At 35.4% G+C, this 15,764-nt stretch overlaps 1 protein-coding gene across 1 annotated transcript in view; it reads right to left on the bottom strand.

Annotated features, from left to right (window-relative positions):
• Positions 1–15,764, bottom strand: part of LOC134749012 (large ribosomal subunit protein bL34m) — a 559,836-nt gene that overhangs the window by 297,085 nt on the left and 246,987 nt on the right. The window lies entirely within an intron of this gene.

The raw sequence follows: 15,764 nt of genomic DNA, 5'->3' as shown, positions 1-15,764 counted from the left end.
GTACTTACCTAAATGTATTAATTCGCGTGTGTTAATTTAATTTGCCTTACGTCGTTGTATGTGAATAATGAAAGGTTTGTAAGCAGTCACATTACACCAAAGTCGACTCAAGGTTATTTATTTATAATGTGTTAGGGACACTTGCTGAAGTAGGGGCTACATAATTATAAGATAGAAGGAATACCCTTTTTGGTTAATGACTGTACTTTGTTTAACAGTACAATATTTTATTAAGCCACAAACATTGAACTATTATTACCATACGTCGCACTACAGCACAGCGGGCGTTTTGCGGGCAAGTCATTTGGTAAGGTTCACGAACACTTCCCGAATCAGTCAGAATAAAGTATTTGTACTTAGTATTTGGTACCTAGTATTTGTAATGTGAAAATCCAAATACCTTAGCAACTAAGGCTGTACGTTAGTTAGGTATCTATATATTAGTTTATATCCCATCAATTTTAGATAAAAATAAGACTGAATAATATGTAGTATATTTGATTTAACTTACTTATTATGCGAATATATTGTTAATATTTTTTCCAATTTTTTGGCAGTCAAGGATCTTCGTCGGCTTGAAAATATCCATTTCAAATGGGTTCTCCCATTTTCCCGTTCTCTCAACATCGACTGAAGTTATTGGCAAGTATTTGCATTGGTCAAAATGCTGGAATGTGTTTTTATTAACGTTATTTGTAGTCTCAACCTCTTCGTCCTGCCTGCGCAGCATGGTTTCCCCTATCACTAAGTCCGTCACTTTCGCACTCACATACTTGTTAGAACGTGACAGGCATGGTGATAAGCGTACCGTGCTACGACTCCTGAATTAGTTTATTTATCATTTTTAGTGTCTCATACCCAAGAGTAGACTTTAAGACACTTAGTAATTTAAGATATACTTGTTCTCCTTTAGGGTGCAGACGTACTTTTGACAATTTGTTCATAGTCTTATTAATTATTCAGTCTTATTTTTATTTAAAATTGAAGGGATATAAACTAATAGATACCTAACTAACGTACAGCCTTAGTTGCTAAGGTATTTGGATTTGCACATTACAAATACTAGGTACCAAATACTAAGTACAAATACTTTATTCTGACAGCTCGAAAATTGATTTGTGAACCTTACCAAATGACTTGCTCGCAAAATGCCCGCTGTAGTGCGACGTATGATTATGCTGTATACATATTCAATTTTATTCCGTTGATATAAGGTGCAAATGTGTTAATAAATGTTGGAGCAAGAGAACAAGATATCATACAGAATTCAAAGATGAGCCTAATGATATTGTTAATTATTGTTTATCACCTTGTTGATTATTCTTATAACGTTATTCATTTAATTTATCAAGGAAATTGTCAGTGACAGTGCCCGCGTCAAGGCTGTAACAGTAATATTGCAACAGTAACGCAGGTACAGCTTACGTCCAAACGTCACCTTTATTTTCCCAATGTTAGAATCTGATTTCCTAAGTTCCACTTGAGTCTAAAACTTTTTTTAGTATGAGTTAAATTTATGCGTTTTTCCTGTGGACATCATAGAATAAGGAAAACTAAATGATGAAAGCCTTATCATGAATCTTTAACTATTGTACCTATTGTCCACAGATTTTACCATTGTAATTTGCTTCAGAAATGCAAGAACATTTTCTACACTTCCTATGATATTCCATAAAATGACGAAATAATAATGTAATTCCAGAAATAAACGTTCGCAATCCACGCATGTAGACACATACTTACTGCAAACCAAACAAAGCCAGCCAACAATAAAACCTATAAAATTTATACGTATCCCATAACAGTACAGAGAATACGTAATGAACATTAGGAACAAAAGAGCCGATCGGGTCTCAGTGCGAATTGATTTGCGTTTACGAACGATTTTTCATCTTATGTTATCGCAAGAAAAGCCTATATTTCAGTATTCTTATTGTGGTTAGAATCTTTCGGCTTCCTGGACATCGCAAAATCAATCGTACGTAAGGGAACATAGGGTTTAAAATTATTTAGGTGGTTGTTCAAATCAAGAATCGAAGATAAGTGAGGTGCTGCGGTCTCTTGAAATATTAGTGTACCGACGCTTTTCTTTGAAATGGCGGCTTTTATTTGAATCTAAAGGGCCCCACTGACTTTCAGTCCGCCGGACGATATCGCCATGTCAGTTGTTCGGAACTGACAGGCCGATATCATCTGGCGGACTGATAGTCAGTGGGCCCCTTAACGGCACAAGGTCGACACGAATTCAAAGAGATTACAAAATTTTAACTAAAGCACCTTCAATTTATTTGGCGAAAGTGAGCACGTTTCCTAGTGGCTATAAATAAACAATACGATAAAAGATTTATTCGGTTAAAGGTTCGCAAGTACGAGTACTGCTTTGTTATCTATAAAAGATACATTATAAAATATAACCGTTCATGAAGCAAGTAAAAATAACAACAGGTGGCGTTATATTTAACACATTCAGTGATATTAGCGTAGCCGATAACATGGGAAAATGCGTATGTGGCGAAAAGTAACTACGGACTGAGCGCCCACCTGGCGGGTTCTGGCAGTGAATGCGTTAAGCGGCAAGCCCTTCCATCAAAAAATCATATTTTTGTAACTGGTCATTTTTTTGTTAGGTCGAGTTGGAGTTATACAGACAAAATATGATTGGTATTATTTCTGTTTCTTCAAGATGTTTTTTTTTGTTCCTACAGCAAAGAGCTAGAGGAAAATAATACACGTCTGAATTTCTATCGTATTTATTTTGTTGACCTTATTTCTGTTACGGTGTGGGAGCATTGCTATGGCAACGGGTAGGCCAATTGGAAACCTGAGACGCTGACACTTGAAACCCTGACTCACGTTCCTTTTTTATCATTAATTTTTCGTTGCCTTCAGATTATTATCTACCTACCAACATTTATTATGGCTTCTACTCAAGACGGAAATGAAAAAAGTTATTTTTTCAGGAAAAATAAATACCTGTTGTGTATTTTTGTCCTTTTTGTATACTGCTGGTATTCAACGGTTTGCTTAAGTATGAATAAAGTTCTTATTCAATCTCGTATTTACATATAGAAGACATCAAGAGTATCACACTCTGTTTGTTTAAATTATTGGCGTTTTGTGTTATCTGTTATCTAAGACAAAGGATCTCATAAACTTCGTCACTTATTATTTCATATAAATGATATCTACTATTGTTTCCACAGACACTTCGCAGTCAGCTAAGTATTGCCATATTGCAAAATACACGCTTTGCCCAACCACTACCCGTTTTAGGCCCAAGTCTGAGCAAAGTGGACTTTTCTTCTCTTAAAAAACCGGACAAGTGCGAGTCGGACTCACCCACCGAGAGTTTCGCACAAAAGTATTAGTCGTTATAGCGGCAACAGAAATACATCATCTGTGAAAATATCAACTCACTAGCTGTCATGGTTTATGAGATACAGCCTGATGACAGACACAAAGACAGACGGACAGACAGACAGACGGACAGAGAAGTCTTAGTAATAGGGTCCTGTTTTTACCCTTTGGGTACGGCACCCTACAAAACGATGTTCTAATTCGAAGTTTCATAAATTTCCTAACCAATGACAGCACAGTCGCTACTTTAATACAATAATACAATTTTGACGGTTGTTGTTAGCTTACCCGCGTTGGACCTGCTTACTATTTTTTTTTTTTTTTTTACTTTATTGGTATTAAGGATAACAACAGCCGTAAATATAACTAAGACATAATTATGTTTACATAAAACAAGGCCAATAACAGTCATCCATTGAGTTACATTATGCAACGATAAAAAAATAACAAAACACGAGAATGTACATTACATAAACACAAATGCTCGCTGCGCTAGAAGTACTACATATTGGGTGTAGAATATTTAAGTAATATAGTTTAGTTTACTTCTTAAAATTATTTTAATTTCACTTAATCTAATTCTGATACAAAAACATGAAACATGAAACAAGTCAGACATCAGCCAAAATCCACAGAATAAGCACCTGGACCTGAAGTTCTATAACTAATAGAATAAGTAGGAATTAGAATTTAGAAAGGTATCTTCCTATAACGTAGGTACAACTAATTGCATTTCCCTGGCACCCAGGAGCACATAGCTTGAAAAAGTTATGATATATTAAATACTTACTTAGATAAATTGTAATAGGATGTTTATCATGTATATATACCTATTTAACTATACAACATAATTTCGTATTTTCACGCCCATTTTAATAAAATAAACCATCTATTGATATTATTTTTTAAAGATTCATTACGACATCGTAACTTTTTAACGCATATTATCTGTGAAATATTTTCACTACTTTGACGTTGACTATATTGACTTTTGTTGATAAATAAAGATTGTGTTGCCAGGAAAATTAATGAAATGTTTTTAATTTTATACGAACAGACGAAGTGGGAAACATAGTTGGTTAAACCAAATTGTCAGTAAATAAGAACCAAAAAACTTTACTCATACTTTTCTTTTGGGTTCTAGTACTAGTGTAAGACAAAGATAGTATGATTATCTCTGTCTATGTTTGAAATGAGACAGTCCTTTGACAAACTATATTATCCAATTGTACTTACAAGGGATAATTACTTTACCTACCAATGAATAAGACGATTCTACGAAAGATAACGATTTGTTTCTATATTACTATCATTATCCTTTTTTCTTATGAATGTTTCCGTTTTATTCGTAGTCCATATAAAATATAATGAGAAATATAGAAAAGTTTTACAAAATTTAGTCATCGAACGAAGGGAAATAATTTCCCACCATAAAATAAATCAACCCCTTCCACTTACCTCCTCCACTTTTTACATATTTTTTTAAAATCTAGATGCCAAACATCTATAAATCGACCCTAGTTTCTCATTTGCAGAAAATTAATGTTCGGTCCTATTAAGGATTAATGTAGACACACGTATTTAGGTACTTATACAAAGGTGTAAGGTATTTATTTTTAAAGACTAAAGTAAATAATAGTAATACTACATTGTACAATTCAAAAAATGTACATACACTAATAAAAAAGACAACAGAACTCTTTTGTGTTATATTTCCAGAAATGAAATTTAAAAAACAAGTCGAGCTCTTTAAGTAGAGGAGCAGACGACGCGACGCGAGACGCCTCGGCTCAGAGTAGATAATGCCACAACTATCATACTTACCAAGTAAATAAAAATACATGGCAGCAAGTAACACAAACGAGCTAATATATGAAAATGAATATGTGCGAAACCGCTTTGAACTCTCGCCGTTTGATCTTCACGTGTATCTAAATATTCTAAATACGAAAAGAGACGCGGCCGGTATCTCACTTCAAAACTACCGAAGACAAAATTCACAAGAATTCAATTCAGTTACATAAATTAGCAACCCCTTGATTTAGTAAGGTACACGATTCTAACATAAATCAGGCCTACAACGTCATTAACACCTCAAAATGGCGCCGATAACTTATAACTGAAAGACTAGCACTTAAGACTCAAGGGGTGAGATAGCGTCTATTGAAGCGCAATGACAGAGAATGGTTTCTTTCTGATGTGATTTTTTTGTTGCCGAATTGCAATGGGGGTGTTAAGGGGCAGGGGTAGGGGCCGGCCGGGCTCAGGCGTGCGCACCGGCAGTATCTGACCGCCCGTCGTCCCGAACGCCCGTCCGCGCCGCTCGTTGTTCCTACCGGCCCCACGTTGGGCGCCATACGTCACTATCGCGATCTCTGTGTATTCTAACCTCAACCCATATTTACTGTTTAACGTGTGCACCAGTGGTCAAGTAAAGTGTCAAGTGACGTATAAAAAAGTAGGTTGTTGAAGTGTTTAGTGTTTGCTATCACTGAGACGTCAAAACATCGCATCTAATTGACATACATTTACATAAGTGGCTTGAAGAGATTTAATAAGTGTTCAGATAAGTCAATACAAGTGAAGTGACACAAGTGTACCCTGCTATTGTCGACGGACTTCACTGGACCGTAAGTTACTTCTTTTTTGCTTTGCTGTAACTCCATAACTTTCGGATACTTTCTGAGTGATTGATAGTCTAGCTGCACAGTTCAGCGGTTAGAATTAATATTTAGTTATCGAAACGCTTTGGAGCTGCGTGTCTACAGACGAAGCACAATTTTTGGTACAATATGAGGTGAAGGTCAACTCTTGCCAAATTTATTTTTAATAACGCTTGATTGAATAATGGTTATATCCATTAATGTCAAAAACAACTTTCGGCTTCAATCCGCGAAAGTTATTGCCTAACTTTGCAAATCTAATTCCGACGACGTTTGTGAAAAATGCTGGAGATTGACGCTTGTAGGCGGGTGTCGGAATTGCCTTCCACAATTGATCAGGGTTCGAGGTGGAACTTTTACATTGTTTCCGACAGCGTTGTGTTGAGTTGAAAAGACGGCACCCACTTTAGGAAATTTCTTGTGAACAAATTAAGCAGCAGAGTAGGTTCTTCCCTGGGGGGCGGCAGTATTATTTGGTTTCCAATTTAACAAAGTTTTTTTACTCCGCAACGAATTAATTAGGTAAGTGAGGATTACTTAGTGGACAAAGCGCTTCGTATTCTCAATCTCATTATTGTCTACGCGGAGGCCGCGCCAATTTGAAAATTCGTTTTTATTAATTTAGGTTGTTCAAAACCTTGCTTTTGCATTAAAACTTGGAAATTTATACGAAGTAAGTTTCAGTGTCGCTTCTTAGCCATCTAAGAGGGCAAGGTTAGACCAATCCTCAAAATAGTACTTAATAGACATAAGTAGGTACAGTACCGGTCAAAAGTTTTAGTTCACTCTTTGTTTTCGGTACAAATGAATACTTTCGTGCTATAATTTTTTCCAGTTTGGATGTCGAAATTTGTTTCCAACTGATCCGTTATTATTTCCAGAGATGTTATTGATTAGTCAGACACAATTTACGTACATTTCTAAACAGCTCATTAGAACAACATCGAATTGCGTTGGTGGAGATACCCGACGTGTCCGAAGTGTGTGCGCATGAATCCATATTATCTGCCTAAGAAAGTGTTTCAGTTTCTCAGTCTAAGGTAATCGACACATCTCTTAGGATTGTACGTTTAAAGTGGCGAGGCCACATGGCTCAGCATTTGCCGCCATGCCTATAAGATTTTAGGGAATGAGCTGTTTAGAAACACACACACTTGCACACAAGTACTCATCATTTGTACCGAAAACAAGGGGTGAACTTAAACTTTTGATCGGTACTGTAAGTCTATTCTTCAAAGTATTGGAGTTATGAAAAATAAAGAGTACCAGAACTCATCAAACACTCATCAGAAAAGTATTAAATAAACATCAGTAATGGCTTGATGTTTAATTATCCTTCAATCAGTCGACGAATTATTATAGCTAACGCTACAAGTGAAACCACTAAATCAAAACAAGTACTTCATCAAACGGAAATGGTTCTCGGAACTCAGATATGGAAATTTCAAATAGCATTTAATCGAAACTGTATCCAGCCGTCTCCGCGAGAAATGTAAACGACATATGCTTGAATGCTCAAACGACCAGATTTCATCATCACTTCGGGCAATTATTCTGTTTCTGTTACAGCGTGAATTGAGAGGACAGTGAATGCATCATGAATACAGGTAATGCTATGAGGGTGGAAGCGATATTGCGAACCTGAGTTTATTCTTGGATGGAAACATTTATTTACCTTCACTAACACAAATATGATGTATGTTTTAAAAAATGTATTAACTCAAGTATCTGTCGTTCAGTCATATAATACGCGTTAAAATGTTAGACCCTAATTGGCAACCTCAAAGTCGTGGGTTGGAATCTTGGCTCATACGAAGATTTTTACTATTTTGTTAGGCCAATGCAACGTGAAGAGAACCGCTCATCTGTTAGAAGTTTAAGTACTAACTTTCTAATTAGTCTACCTATGTATACATATAAAAGGCTGATGATCTAAATTACATACATGAGCATAAAGTAAACATGCGTTCTAAAATCCGGCTATCACTACTATTTAAAACTTAATAGATAAAACTATGCAAAAAGATATCCGTGCACCGTCATATATTTCACGGACAGTCAGACGGAATAAATGCTTTAGTCACAAGCGTTAAAAGCGTTTTAAACCATGTGACCAATTGGGCACCTGTATATAAAGCAGTTGAATTGTAATCGCTCGCTGCTGACAACGACAGACAGAGTTGATCGCCTGAGACCACTATAAATCACCTAATCAGTTCGTTAAATATATCCTTAGCTATTATGGTTTCCTCCACCACATAAAACAGGTTGGTTTTAAGTAGATCTCGGCTCACTCACGCTCCCTATAGATCATATAATAATACACAACCAGGAGTTAATTCCACTGGCTGACCAACACAGGCGAGTCAAAAGCCCATGTGAACTAGAATTACATAATTGGTGCGCTTTTATTTCAGTCGCAGTTGGTCGGCATTTGTTATACAAATCGCGGCAAGTTCGCGTGCCCGAAATTTGGGTGCCCGAGTGGGTTACGAAATTTGCTTGGTAATTCCTGTTCAGAATCACCAGCATTAAATAATGCGAGAATCAATATTCTACTAGGAGAAAAAAAGTCTCAGTTTTACGTTAGATCCATCCAATTATCCATAGAAACTGCATTAGTGGATTCTGAAAAGGTAGGTCAATTTTGTCTTCTAGTAGAATCAACATTACAGTGCTCGTGATTCTGTAAAGGAATAACCTGAAATTTCTGGGAAAAATGTTTACAACATTTTCGAGAACGCCTTGTTGCGGACATGGCTCATACCAGTCATACATAGGTACTTTACACTGGTACGCACGAGAACTCGATTGATGCTTGTTATGCGAATACAGGGCCCCTGTAACAGGGGTACCTGGTTTTTCCGAGCGGACGGCGCGGCGCTTGGATTACTCCGCTATTGAACGGGTTTACCAATTGTGCGTGTCGATGCTGGTCATTTCAGGCGGAAATAATTTTCATTGTCCTGTCGAGCTTACCTGCGGACGAACGATGGATGCGTTATCGCATGGTAACGACATGCTTGATGTCACTTTTTATACTGCTAGATAAGAGAGATGAATGCTTTCCTCTCCTTATAACGTAGTAACCGTATTTCTATATTCAACAAGAGAGAAGTTTTAGATTCATACTTGTTGTGGTCTTCGTTAAAACATTGAAGTGATGTTTTCATCACTAATTATTTATGGAAAGTAGCAAGTGGTTTGGTTGGTGGTCGTGTACGTGGGCTTGTCATTACAAAGAGTTTCTCGAAACTTATGTCCCTAAATATAACATAATATTGGTGAATCTAATAAGGCTGATCGATTTTTTTTTAATGAAAATTGTTACGTAAGCCGATATGATATAACACTATAAAAGGATACTTAATAAATATTGTTTTATGTATGTATGTATGGTGGTGTACCTAAGTAAACCTATGTCTATGATTTTATCCACAAGTAAAATTTAATATTAACACAAAGCGAATGAAACAAAAAATATTACCTAATTATTTATAAAAAAATCCTTATGCTACTTTTACACCTTGGACCCTAACAACAAGAATAATGCATAATATATATTATACAATTTATATTTATATTATATTGATCTATTATATTATTATCTACAAATACGACCTGGATACCGACGCATCAAAGCTGTTCCAAAATAATTGCTATTGTATGGCTTTAAAGTTGTATAATTCTAGTCCTGTTGGTATAAGGATACTAGAAGGAAAAGATTTTCGAAAAAAACTGTACAGTTTATTATTGGAACATTGTTTTTATAACATAAATGATATAATACAACATTTTAAAATTAATAATATTTAGATACATAATTTAGTTAATAATTTGATACACTAACGTTTGATTAAATTTTTTTATATTTTTCTGTACTGCTTCTTTTATTTATAATCTATTTTTGTGCTTAATATTATGAATGCTGAAATTCCAGCCAGGCATGTAAATGAATGTACAGTTTAGTACCGGAAAATTGTTTTATGCCACTAATGATTTAATACAACCATTTAAAATTAAATAATTTAGTTTAGTAATTTGACATTGGCACACATTGACATTTTTTTTCTTCAACATTTTTCTCTACTGCTTATTTAATATTTGTAATTTAATTTTGTTATAAAAATATGAATGAAGAAAATTCCAGCCAGACATAAAAAGAACTGAATTTGTATATATTAACATCTTATGTAAATATAACTCGTGCTTTATCAAATAAACGATAGAGTACCAACTGGACTTGTTATTTACGATCGTAAACTCACACATAGTAACAGGAAATTCTCGCTTCGTTGGGCCGGTTCAGGAAAATGCGTGATGAAAAACTGGGGAACTGATCCACGAATATGACGACGACCCGACGCGTATGGCTACTGTCGCACAATTGACTTGATAACAAAAGAACAAAAACGTTCACACGATTTTATACCTATTTGGTAACGTATTTACCAGTCCTCACCAACCCTACAGATTTTATCAGCGTATCCGTAGCAATTTTAGAGGGTCGTTAAAGGATTTAAATCATGAAATTACCTTATTCAAAGAGTCGCGTCAAGTTTAGGCAATTTCATGAGACAGAAGAAAGATCATATGATCTAAAGAGAAGAAAAATGTTAGAAATGTAAATTTTTATAAACTTTTTCTGCTACATATGACTTTTAAATGTTTCTGCACGTGTTGTTTTGACGTGTGAACCTAAATTTGTTTACTTACGGCGCGATTCAGGAAATGAATTAGAGATTCACTAGATATGAAATAGTAAAGATGTGATCTAGTGAATCTCTAATTCATTTCCCGAATCGCGCCGTTAGGCTCCAAAATAATTATTTTAACCAGTTACAGAAATGTCGCAGATAATTTTTTCGTTGACATTTCAACTAACTGCCTTGCTAAGCTAAAATACGGTATGTATTTTAAATGAAAAATGAAGTTGTGTAGCTCGAGTAATTTTAGAAGAGGGGTCTTCATAACAATGAAGCAGCGGGATTTAAATATATCGTGTTTGTAGAATGGTGATGAACAGAGTTTATAATAACGCTTGTTTGGGATTTAAATAATCCGATTTGTTTTGTACAACTTTTAGTAATCCTAAAGTAAAAGTTGTAAAGTTGCAGCCAGGTCCATTGACCTGGCTAGACTAGGTATTAGTTAAGACTTAGCGCCACTTGCACCACCCCACTAACCCGGGGTAAACCGGTTAATCCGTTAACCCCGTGTCCAATTGTACTGATAACCCAGTGTTAGTGAATGGTGCTAGTGGCCCTTATTGAATTAGGAAGTGAATTAACTGACACACTGCCTTAAAATACTGAATGAGATTGTAGTTCGTATCTTCCAACCTATGCAATGCTCATATTATTTTTGATCTGCTTACTTAATTCCTTAAACATAAACATTCGCATAAACACAAAGTACTTATTTCAAAACCTACTTGACAAATTACTATTTTTCTTTCTTTTTCATAACCAAACACATTGCCATTAGCATTTAGTAACTAAACCAATGCAACCGAAAAGTCACGTTTGATTGTTGTTTTCTATATACAAACAATTGTCACTTAATCGAATTTAAACTGTTGTGAGACATCATGTCCCGTGACTAAAACAAGTGAGTCTAAACCGTGAAATTATTTAATTTTAATTGTCATCACTTAGCTTAGTTCTCTGAACATGAATTATTGCGATAATTGGATGTAATGAGTCATACCTACTAACATTAAAACAGTTTTAAGGTTTTACTCTCGTATTTTGAGTGACTCGACATGCTTAATTCTAGAATTTGGAAAAATAATTCAAATAAAATTCGAGAACCGCTTACTCTAAAATTTGTTGGATATTTTAAAGATAAGAAAAATTTGACAGGTACATTAAGAAAAATGTAAGGTTTATTTTGCAAACGACACCTTCACAATATTGTTAGGCCAATAAGACAAAAACCCCGATATCGCAGGAAGGGCCGGATCAGTCAAGATTAATAATGGGAGCCGGGAAATCGGATTGATTCTAAGAGAAGTCGAGCGATTTCACAAGGCGTTATTGTCTGGGCTTGGCGTTAGCTTGAGTGCAAATGACCTATTTACGATTCATTACACACACAAATACGAAGGTCACGCTTATTATTTATATTTTTAGATATAAGTATTTTAGACGGGTCACTAAACCATCAAATGTAGCTGTACTACCTACTTTTGATCAGTTGTGATGTTGTTGTAGAAGACAATATACTTAGGTACTTATGTTTTTTAGTATGTAGTCTCACGAAAATTTGTTATATACCTAATATTACTCACACTACTTCGTAGGTACTGCAGTGTTACTATAACAATTGCATATTTTACGGGTAAAATGCGGAAATCTCAAATAATATTTACACCCGTTTCTAAGTCATTCTCCGTCTCAAGAACAAAGATTAAATATTTGGGGACAATACAGTATAGAACTTCAATCAAGAAATTTTACTGCATACTTACTTATTAATCAAAATCACAGAATAGGTATTAAATACTTAAACGGACTATCACTAAAATATAGTTGCGTTACATTCATTATTTTCATAAAGGTCCACTGACTTAACAGCTTACTTCTAGCTTAACTAGTCCCGTCCTTGCCCTACCCGGCCCTCTGGAGGGGTCTCTAAATACAGCGAGGGTTTTATCGACTACTTGTGGACAGAGATAATTTGCCAAAAAAGTTTTAATTAAATGTAAGTATTTCGTCTTTATGAACAGATTTGATCAGCTTGCAAAAAACACGATGACCTTAACCTTTAAATTATGTAATTTCCCAAGTTTATATTAACCTGTTAGGTTAGTTCAACTTGTCTTTTTCGCTCCTGTACCGTTAGGCGAGTCAGTGCATTAAATGGTTGCAACGCGAGCGCACGTCTTTCATTTATCACAGTGGCGACGTCCGGGTTTTTTTTTAAAGTACTCACGCGATCATAATGAATTCGACGATCGGAAATCTACCTGTTTTTGAAGTCATAGTCATAGTTCATATACTTGCCACCAGTACCGGTAGCACTCCCAGGTCTCGGAAACCGTTTTTCTTTTTGAAACCGGGTTTGTTAATTCACCCGGAAATGAAAAGGATTCCTTTTCCGTTTGCGATAACCGGTTAAAGAACTGTTCTTTTGTGATACCGGTTTATGCCAAATTCATTTGACTTCCGTTTTTGTGGAACGAAATTAACCGGTTAAATTTAAAAGATAGCAACGCGAGATAGAACGTGTAAGTTTTGCTCTCTGTCACGTATGACAACGAGTTTAACCGAGTCTCCGAAAGCCGAGAGTAACCGGTATTATATCGTTCCCCGCAAACAATAAAATTACGTTCCCTCTTCTTACCGGTTAGGAGAAAGAACGTAATTTTTTAGTTCGCTTTCCATCAATTAACCCGGTTTTAATTAACGAAATAATATAACGGTTTTGGAACGATATTAGGTGTTTAAATACTGGTTATGAGCCATGGGAATTCCATTGCCTGGCGCATAAATTTTCATAGAAATCAATCTTATTGACAACCGATCAAGTACCCATTGCCTGAATATGTCACATATAATAAAGGCGTAATCTTGTATTTACGCCACTTATCTCGTAAACCCACCAACCTATCACCAGCGCTGGAGCCCCTCGCGTGATACATGGGCCCCTTTTTGATTTATTCGCCCTCGATGAAATATTGGAGTCACCTCGGCTCGGCTGGAGCTACTGGCGCTAAAATAATCAAATGATTTTTCCGCGGTGTATTTATTATTTGTTAAATTGTTTCAAAGAGAACTAAGGTATCTATTCTTTCTGAATGGTTTTGTTCTATCGATATTTTTGGTCTCAGATTGAATAAACAAAACGTTTTATTCTTGTAAATTATTTTGTGATTTTCTTAACTATATAAATTTCAACATTTTATTTGATAAAACAGGCGAGACAACTAGAGAATTGTATTTTCTTTATATATAATTATGATCAAGGTGACAATGTTGTACCTACTAACTGTGTTTTTTAAGCCACATAAAAATATGTCTAGCTTTGAATAGGTACAATTGCGTTCTTTTTACAATAAGTTTCTCGTCTAACAATTCTAACATATTACTGTATTTATTAACAGCTTTTCTAAATTTCCTAAAAAAACATTTCACAAACACACCAGACCTTGTATAAATATAAAGGAGTTTGCACTGAGTGGAGCGAGGTAGATACCCACTATATAGGTTAATAACCTCAGGCAATTGTTATGTGAGCTCGATAAGAATAACGGGCGGCCGTGTACTGCTATTAATGAATCTTTCACGCCATAACGCTGATGTGAGCTGTAAAAATCTCTAGATAATTTCACAAACCTTTAGAAATGTTCACGATATTTTAAATCCCAAACAGGTTACCCGCATATCACAGTTAATAGCTGCATAGATAATTTATTATTATTTTTGAGAATTTTTATTTTTATTACAACGATTTTCACGACAGCCACCCGACGAATCACAGCAGTACACACCTCAGGAACATTTGAGAATTTTGTCTTAGAGCGGCATTCTAACTTTACATGTTGATCTAATTTCAACATGACGCAGCGGAAAAACGTTACGAGATCACTTTTATTTACATATTTATTTGAGTACCTATCTAGTAGTAAAATGCTAGCGATAACAATATAGCACCAAAATGCATAATTATGTTGGCAAAATCAAATGCTGTAGCTCACAAAACCAAAACTCACCCACTTGAGTAGTTTCTCTTTCCATTCTAAATATCCAAACGGTACCAAGTTCCAGTTTAAATATTACATTTATGCCAAAGAATTAATAAATTTGAATAAAACAGCATCCATAAGACATTTCTTCTCTTACATCACAAAGACCCTCTTAGCGCGTCAAGCATTGTCAAGTCACGTTTCATCTTATATAACCTCTAAACAACGGGTCAGCCATAACTTATAAGGCCAAGGGTTCATAAATTACACTACCGATAGATCGAAGGCCGACGTGACAGTCTGTTTTACATGCCACGACCATATAATAATCAATATATTTTGGACTTTAAGCGCTTGGAGCAGGAATCAATATGGTATCCATTTTGAATTGATTGAAGTGTAGTAGGGTTAGGGTCCTGACAAGCGTAAAATTGCGTTTGACTCGCTACATGGTTGTAGTTTACATTGAGTACCTACTCGCATTTTACACACAATTCTAATTTCATAGGTAAGCAAAAGTTTCACTCACGCTAATTAATAGTAAGCTGAAGCAAGTTTAGTTCGCAACAACAAAATGATGAAGCGAGCCTACCAGGAATTACCAAGTATTTCGGACCAAGGTTCTCGCTAAGCGTTTGCTCTGTGTGTGTCTTTTACATTTGGCCCGCTTAGCTAATTTATAGCGTTCGTTCACCCGTCTTCACCCGTTGACCACGAACGCTATAAAGGGTTCGAAACGTCGGGATCGAACTATCGCGGTAACCGAAGACAATATAATGTTTTTTTATGTGAAACGTCCATGCGTGAAATGTCTTTAAAAAACCCCGTAGGGGTCGGAACAAAAACTAAGTAATTAAGTCCGACTCACGCTCAACTGCACATTTATAGTAGGTATTCCTGTCATCTACAAGTAAATGACTATTTTGTGTAATTTTTTGGCTAGTTTCTAAATAACTTCTAAACTATTTATTTTAAAATTACTAAAAAAATATATTTGAGATTCTCAAAAAGAGCTCTTTCATGTGATATGTAACACGATATAGTTTAAAAAGTTT

The sequence above is a fragment of the Cydia strobilella genome, chromosome 17, assembly GCF_947568885.1.
Source record: "Cydia strobilella chromosome 17, ilCydStro3.1, whole genome shotgun sequence".
Lineage (NCBI taxonomy): Eukaryota > Metazoa > Arthropoda > Insecta > Lepidoptera > Tortricidae > Cydia > Cydia strobilella.
This window is presented reverse-complemented; position numbering and strand designations above follow the sequence as displayed.